The sequence below is a fragment of the Botrytis sinoallii genome (genome assembly GCF_014898435.1).
Source record: "Botrytis sinoallii strain Bc 23 chromosome Unknown BSIN_014, whole genome shotgun sequence".
NCBI classification, from domain to species: Eukaryota; Fungi; Ascomycota; class Leotiomycetes; order Helotiales; family Sclerotiniaceae; genus Botrytis; species Botrytis sinoallii.
Genome location: NW_024066041.1, coordinates 1,257,902 through 1,267,304, shown reverse-complemented (window position 1 = coordinate 1,267,304; position 9,403 = coordinate 1,257,902).

Here is a 9,403-nt window from a genome sequence, read left to right as displayed (position 1 = left end):
TATTAAAAGAATTAATATTAGCTTAAATCTCAAATGGTTAATCAGTAATACCAGATTCGATCTTTTTAAGTATTCTTTGAAGTAGATCGTTTCCTTTTTCGGCCATTCCGGACAACTTTTTCGCTCCGACAACTATAGAAATGAGAAGTATACCGGATTTTTTAGAAAAATTGCATAGAGTCTTGTTTTCAAAATATGTATTGGAATTGTGTATTCCTTCAATAGGGATTCCAATTATATTAAAAAATCAGTTTAGATATTTAATAGTCTCTATTCCTATAATACCAACTATCGGGAATACCCAAATATAATGAGAGAAGTAGTCGATAATTAATAAAATATAAGTGAAATTGAGATATCCTTCTTTATCGAATATGCTATCATCATAATCTATATTTTCAGTGATAAATCCCATATTTATTAGTTTTTGTACTACAGGCTAAGTCATATTTAGAATCTGAGCTTTGTTAACTAATATAGATAGAAGTAGTTCTATAAAATCAAATCTGATAAAAGTGAGTGGATGATCAATCTTAAAAGATATTAAGTGAAAGATATACTATCGAATATTATATTTGATACACTTCAAATAATCTAAAATATATTACTTAATATCTGAAACTAGATAAGGCCAATAATGGTTTCTAAGCTTTTTGACAGTCAATTCTGTAGCGAAGTGTCCTTCTTAATTATATATATATAATAGAATATCAGATACCTTATGTCTTTATACACAACACTTATCAACTCTATAGAACATATAAAAAAGTTTGCCCTCGAACAAGAAAAAATCCTTAGTATAGTATAGAAAAGATACTTTTTCGAAAGTAGAAATCCTGTCGAGGAATATATTAATAAAAATATAATTAAATATATCATAATACCAGAAATCATTCTTATACTTGCTTAAAACTAATCCAAAAGAAACATTGTTAGCAACAATCATAAGTTGATCTAATACTACAATATCCAGATCATCTCCAAAAGATTATAATATATTATGATCTATAATAGCTTGAAGTCATTCAGTCTCATACAAACAAAGGAATTCTTCATAACCATCAATTTCGTTTTTCCAGATTTATTTAGGGTTTCCATCGTTTTCTTGGAATGAGCTGAGAGAATCTAAAAGTGGATCTAGCTTGTAATCCGAATCGGGGAAAATAATACGGGAAAGTATATTTGCAACCTTGTTGCGGAATCCTTTAATATATTCAATAATGATATTCAGAGCAGATAGTTTTATAGCCCAGTGGATATAGATTTCATGAGTTTCGGTTTTAGGGAACAAAAATCTTGTTAATAATATATGATCAATAAAAATCTTGTAAGATCTTGGGTAATGGAAGTAATAGTGATATTTGTATACGAACTTAATGATTGCTAAAAGCTTACATTTATAAATATTATAGGTTCTTTAAGTCTTAGTAAGAAGAAATGAGTTATATAAGATGGGGTATGTAATTAAAGGTCCTAAGGTAATTTTTGGGGGGTATCGTTTCTGTATAATATAGCAATCTAACGTAAAAGCATTAGAATTCGTATATATCTTAATGGAAAGGGAATAATCGATATTATATGATTCGATTATTTCAAAACACTTGGTTTGTAGAAACTCAAAAGCAAGCTGCTTATATAGTTCCTATTGCTAGTTAATATTGCTGGTAAAACGGAAGAGAGGATAAGATATCTCGGCAAAATTCTTAATACCCCGACGGATCATCTGAATAGTAACTAGGAAACTGTAAACTTCGATAGGATTCCTTAGAGTAGAAAAGTCTTTAATCTTAATAGCTCGGGCTGGCTTAGTAACTATTATATCGCCCACTTGATAAAGTATACCTAAAACTTCTATTTCATTTATAAATATATATAGTTTCTTAAAAGAAAGATATAGTTAAGTGAAAGTTAGTTTTGAGAGGAGATGGTTTGTAAGGGTATTGTAAATATCTTTGACTATCTTATATCCAGAAAATATATCGTTCATATAGAACTTGATTAAAGCTAAACTGTTTGGGGAGTTAGATTCAAGAATAGAAGGATATTTGTTAGTATGAAGAACGCCGTTCTTTAAATAGTAGTGTTTCTCTGGAAGGTAGGGAATGTAATTATAAATAGTATATAAAAGCTCAAATATTGAAAAACATACAGTTTGAGTACCTTATGGAATACAGGTAGATTGCATCTGAGCGGAATCTCCTATAGAGAAAGCAAAAATATATCTATCCACGGGATGGAGAGATATTGCTTAATATATATGTTTAAGATCAAATTATATAAAAACCGTATAACTAGGGTAAGATAAATATTCATGAACTTCTTGAGCTAATATACAGTAGCTATCAGATATCTCTTCTTTCACTTGCGAATAGTCGAAAACGACTTATCGTTCCGGACCAGATTCGTAAGGAGATAATATGGGATATATAATACTGGGCTTTTCGATAATGAGAGGTATTGCAAACCAGTCGGATAACTTGCTATTAGCTATTATAGTGTATTTGTATATAAAATACTTATAATTATCTTGAATGATTTTATTCAATCAATATATTTGTTGAGAACTATATCAAGGTTGAAACTTGCATTTGTATAGGAGTATGCTCTTCTTTAAATATATCCGATGGGTAAAAAGAGTAGTTGGGGGAATATATCTTAATTCGGTTGTATTTAAATCCCTATAAGTATATAAAAGACGCTTGACGTGTTATCATAGCTTTTCTGTAGTTAAAGGGCCAATATGTATATTGCTAATATTAAACCATTCTTGCACTAATTCAATCGAATCCGTGGATAATGGTCGAGGAATAGGTTATCTCTCAGTAGGATATATGTGGTCGGATGGAATAGGGTGTTTTGGTTTAATTTGAGAGGAAAGTGCAAGAAACTGATTTCCGGGAAGAGATTTCAATTTGAGTTGGGGAGTGGAAGATTTATATGAAAAATTCATAGATTCAAGTATATCAATAGGAATATCGGATTTATATATCTATATAATATTCTTTAAAGAATATAGTATTCTAGTTCTTGTATGCAAAGAGGATTCGGGTAATTGGGAAATAGTCTTTTTCTGTAGTTTAAAGTTATATTTAGGATTTAAAAGTTTAAAGAATTAAATGAAGTTAAGGATTCTGTGAAATCGGATTCAGTTTCAAAGATCTTTTCAACAGTTTTGATATTGTTATAATCGGACAAGGAAACCTTTTCCTCAGGATATACTGTATTTATATCGAAATAGCTTGATTTCAACAGTTCACTCTTTATGGAAATCTTAACTTTTTGTTTAGCAATCTAATATTTAGAGTTTGCCAAATAAAGAACTAATTAATGAGAAAATGATTGCACTAGTTGTGAAGTTTGAATAAGAATACGAGATTCCGAAAGATCCTTATTATTAATGGAAATAGTACAATTGAAAATATCAATATAGCCTTTAACAATATAAAGTCATAATAAACCGAGAAGTAGATTCTTTTTATTCTTATTGGGGTGATTCTCATTATCGGGTTGAATAAAAGTATATACAATACGTTGAATACCTTCAATTATAAAGCTAAAAGTAATATATTATCTCAATCCAGTATTCCCGCTATTGGCTGTTCCCATAGAAATGGTGTTTTTCGAGGCAATCTGGTATTATAGTAGATCTAAATGATTGACAAGTGCTGGGGAGATTATATTATTATCAGATCCTTGATCAACAATACAATTTATTTATTTATTTTTTTTATTTATATTAATTAACGTCTGTTTTGGACCTCCCTAAGGGTATTTAGACGTGCTAAGATAAGGAACTATTTGAGCGGCGTGATCGTCGCGACCGAATTTAGCAATTTAACTTCAATACCAGGGGCTATTCGCTTCTCTGCGGGTGCAATCCGCTTCTGTTTCCAGAAGGGAATATCTAATCCGGGTTGTTATTGAGGCAGAACTTGATTCCCGGGTGGATAGACTCATTGTGGGCTTCGATCCCTATGGTAAAGGAGAAAAAACAAGAATGAATTGCTATTTGTTTAGCCGAGCAGTAGGGCTCTTGTGTTATATATTGGGTTTGCGGTTTTTTAGGGTATAGTATATTCGAGTAATCAGTTGAGTGATGAGTTTATAAGAGATGGGCAGCAAGCTTTGTTGAAAAGATTGTTACTTTCTAAAGATCCTTTAGTAGTTAGGACAGATCTGAGTGTAGAACTCTGAGTCGGTGATCAGCTGAGTGAGCTTGTTAGATGTATGTAAGAATTTCTTGATATATATGATCGCCTGCTTGTTAGATTGCATTTCTACAGGGGCAAAGGGCCAGTCTGAATACTTTAGATTGTTTATAATGCATTTAAAGAAGTGATATGGTTCCTTAGCGCTGCTGCATGAGCAGTCCAGCTTGTTGTTTTGATGACCAAATCGCTGATGGTAAGCGGCGTAGTTGTTGTGGCCTGTTTTCATAGCTATCAATCGATGTAAGACTGCTCTTGGTAAAGTTAGTTTCCTTTAGCTCCTTTATATTGTATCTAGGAGATCACTCCTTGTAGCCAGCGGAGAAAAAGGAGTTCATCTCTTCCCACCAGATAGATTCTGCGTGTAGGCGCTTCTGACGGACGATCGTTCGGACCCCACTGATTGTTGGTAACTTGTCGATTGCCTGGTCCATAAGCCTAATTGCGTCTGCGTTTGCTAAGCAATCTGCTTTCTCATTGCCTTCAATCTCCATATGTCCAGGTGATCATTTTATTCTGATATCGAGTTGTTTTATTGCTTTGTAACACTTGTGGAAGGCTCATTGTGTTGTAGGCGGTGCGTTTCCGCGTATACCCTAGATGACCGATGTACTATCAATACACATCCAGATCCGACTGTTCAAGGGATCTTCAAGCATAGTGATTAGATACTCCAATCCGTGCCATGCTCCTATCGCTTCTATATCGAATATATGTGAGTCGCTTCGGATCTACTTAAATCCGAAGACTATTTGAATGCTATTGCGATATATTGTATATCTGTAGTCAATACAATGTTTGCAATTAATGATTTGTTCTGATCTATCAGAGAAGATTGTGTAGTCTTCGGGTAGGAATTGTCACCACCACTCTTTAAAGGTTTAAGCTACTTCTTTTTTGGTTAATCCTTCTGTTGAATTTGTTCTATAGCTACTCGAGAAATGTGGGTGGAGTAGCTTCGAGTATTACATCTCTGGGATGAGACGGCTAAGCCGCTGGATTCTTGTAAGAGGCCCTTTTGCTGTACTTGCTCTTTATCTACGTTTTTGTATTACTGGCTTCAAATGATTTATTAGTAAGTGTTAATTATCAATCGTTTTTAACCGGAGTGCGAATCGCAGTTTGGCATGTTCTAGCACGATTATCCCCGATGGCAGGCCTGCTTCTTTGATAAGAGCTGTGATCAGTGTAGTTTTGTATATTGAAATCGCTCTTCTTGTAGTAGTATTAATCACTCTATTAATGCAATAGAGATAATCTTTTATGCCTATACTTATACTTGGATCGCTTTAGTCTAGGCTAGGCTTATGTTTATCAGCGTATTATACTTCCGTGCCGAATAGTGCTATTGGGAGAATACAGGTGATTACTGCTTTTCTTAGAGAGAAAGCTGGCGGCCTATGTATAGTGCAGGCGATCGATCTGATATACAAAACTACTTTCATAGCTTTCGCTATATATGTTTTGATGTGTTGTAAGAACGAAAGCCGGCGATCGAAAAAGATACCTAGCCATCTTAGAGTAAACTGAGCGTTTCCACTCGTTGCAATTAGTATTGGAGTGATTATCAGATCTGGATTCATTATTAATAATGAATTAGTGGTATTATGTTGTTTGGTAATATAAAGTAGTTTGAATTTCTTAAAGGTAAATAGAATTCTGTTCTTCTTATTCTATTTGATGATCTGCTATACTTGTTATTACAGGATCCTAGTATTTATAAAGAGATACTTGGAAAAGTAGTAGATCGCAATGTCATCTGCATAGCCGAAACGGAATTTCGTATCTCGATTGAGAAGCTCAGTAAGATAGAGCATATAGAATATAGATGATAGTGGGGATCCCTAAGGAATACCACATGCCACTAGATACTCCTTAGTTGTAATACTTTCGAGTCTTATTCTGACTTTTCTGTTTGTAAGGAATAAGTCTATCAACTTGAGTAACGAAGTTAGCCACCCTTGTTTGATTATTCGGCTCAAGAGTCGACGCTTCAAGAGAGCATCAAAAGCTCTCTGTATATTTATAGTAATAATCGAAACTATATTGCTAGTTGCTAATACAAGCTCCGTGTTGTGAGTGAAGGCAACTGCTAGATCTGTCTTTAATCTTCTGGGGAGCGCTCCGCAGTGTTGTGGGCTGATTACTTTATATCTCAAAGCTATCTAAGATATTTGGCTGGTTATATACTGTTCGAGACCCTTTCCGATATAGGAGATCAGGGCTATTGGTTGCTACAACCGCAATGACGTTTTGTTTTTCTTGCCTACCTTGAGAATTATTACTATCTTTGCTAGCTTCCATCCTTCTAGATAATAGTTTAGAGCTAGATATAATACAAATATCTCCCAGATCAATGATTTGACACTCGGTCAGTATACCTTAAGGAGGCGCATAGTGACTCGATCCACTCCTGGTGCAATATACAAGACTCCTATGATATACTTTTCTATCTCTTCAGCCGAGATCGTTTTTTTCCAGGGGAGAGTCTCCTTGTATGTTTGATTACGTAGTGGATCATTTGGAAGATTATCGTCCGCCTTAAATCGATCCAGAATCGCTGTAAATAGGGCGTCCGCTTTCTCTCTTGTATCGCAGATCTCCCGCTCACCGATTATTAGGGAGGGGGATTTCGCATTACTTTCGGGGATCAACTTATGCCATCCCATAATTCGATAGAGTTCTTTATTGTCCTTAACCCCATCTAGACGTATAGCTTAATAGGATCTCTTGGCTTGTCGCACTACTTTTTGTAAAAAGTATATAATATGAGTCTTCCTTTTCAAGTCCGTTTCCCTCCGTGTTTTCTATATATGCTCGATGAACTTCTCTACACTTATCCGTTTACCATAGCAAGGCTTTCCCTGCCTTTCGATTGATCTTGCTAATTACTTGGATCGACTTGTCTAGCGCTTTCGCAAGCTTACTATGTAGGTCTCGATTTCGGTTGTGGTTTGGATATCTATATTATTGAGGTGGACTAGCTGATTGGCCATTAGTTTATCTAATCTCAGCAGATCCGTCTTCTTTATCCGGTAGTGGTATTGATTCCACTCTGTTGTTCCGCAATTCGCTAGATTGGTAACCTGAGTAATATGATTAGATTCATAGTGGAGTTCTTCTAGTACCTTTGTGTAAGCGAATAGTATATTGGAAAAGGTTAGGTCTAGTATATGCCCTCTTGCATAGGTGGGTATACCTGGAGTACCTATAAACTCCATACCCTGCTTGTTTACCCATATTGCGAGCTGTGCCCCTTGATTGGCTATGATCACCCCCGGTTCCCACAGCTTGTGCTTTATATTAAAGTCCCCTCCTATAATTATATACTCATTTGGGATTAAGTGTGTAATATAATTAATAATATCCAAAATGCACAAAGCTCTATAAACATTCAGGATCGAGTATCCATTTGACTCGTATCCAGAGTAGGTCTTTATTTTCGAGTCGACCTATTTGCTTTACTTTCAAGTGCGCACCTTTTCATATATATATCATAACCCGAGGGCCTTGTTCGTTCTTCTCCAAGTCTTCCTGGAGATTCCAGTTATCGATCGGCTAATATCGATCGTATGCATTGTGATTTTGTATAGTTGAATTTCAGTATAGTCTTGGCTCCTGTAAACAGATCACATTCAGCTGAGCTTCAGCTGCTAGCTGTAATAATATAATATGATTTGTATATCCCCGGCCTATATTCGCCTAAGCGATAGTGAGATCTTTATTCCTTTAAGTATACTTGTCGATTGTATTATTTATAGAGAGGATTTAGATATAGTATTTACTGTTATAAAGGTCTCTATATTGTTCATTTTCAGATCTATTGGAGTGAAGGCTTTTTCTGCTAAGGCTTTTATATTGAGATTCCGCTAGTTTTGGCTACAAGCTGAATGTATGTGTAGCATGGTTAATATAATCGGCAGACTTGTATTAAACCTATACGGGCGTTTGCTGAGATGTTTATTCTTATATATTATGATCCTCACTCTCGGAATGACCAGGGTTTCTGTGATTGTTATTCTAGGAGACAAAGGTGGTTCAGGGGTGTGATTTGCTTCGTCTGTATCTGCTCTGTATAATATCTCATAGTCTTTTCTACTAACAGCTCTAACTGCAGTCAGTTTTTTTGCGGTTAGAACAATCCGTTGTTTAGCATAAACCCTAGAAACAACTGGACCAATTGGAATGGCCAGTGTGAAAGGGCTTATAACAATTAGTGTATTAAGCTGTTTTAATATATTACTGATGTATAAGTGTGCCCTTATACTTAGTGTTTAGTTTATCGTATATCGAGTATCTTGGGGCTTTATTGCAGGTGAAGGGATTACAGTACTCTAGATAGTCAATACTGTGAAGTTGAATTTCCCGGGGTTTGTTAGGAGAATCGAGTAGGAGCTGTTATTGAATAGTCGAAACCGCAGTACTGCAGTATTGAAGCCAATGATCCAGATGGCTCTTTTAGTGATCGGATTGACCCCGTTTACGTGCCAATCTGTAGTTGATTGGCTGCTTGCTGGTTTGAGCTGTAATCTCCTCCTCTTAATAAGCTTAGTAAATATAGGAGCAGAAGCACTTTCGATATAATAGAAATCGTATAGTACTTGTGGGACTGTATATATAAACCATTTTTTTAATCTATACATACTTATTGTATAAAGGGTTTTAAATACCCACTCGATATTTTTCTGTTTTCATAATCTCCTCCCGACTAGCACCAGAGCTGTACTTTAATATCCAGCTTGTATTGTTCCTCTAAAGAAAGGGGATCTCTGCTAGTGGATCCCAGCAATTGCCTCTTTTATTCTGAGTCTTAACAGGAATGGGCTAGTCTCCTGAAAACAAAGCTTTCCCGCTAACTATTATAAGAATCGTTTTCTCGATCCAATCATTCTCCCTTTTGAGTCTGCGTATTCCCGAGTGATCAGTGTTTGTGCTTCCATTAGAAGCAGAGCGCATTGTATTAGTGGAGCCTGTAATGGGGCTTGCTGTCTCAGGCCTTATCTGAGTTTTTCAGTGCATCAGTGTAGATTTTCTGCATATTGCTTTCTAGCTATAGTTGCTCCATTACAGACTTTCTCCCTTGATCAAGGGTAGTCTTCATTACTCCTAGTAGAGCAGAGATAATCGTACTCTTAAACTTCGCAGCGAGTTTGCATTGTTGGTCTTAGAACCCTTATATAAACTTATCTACTAGC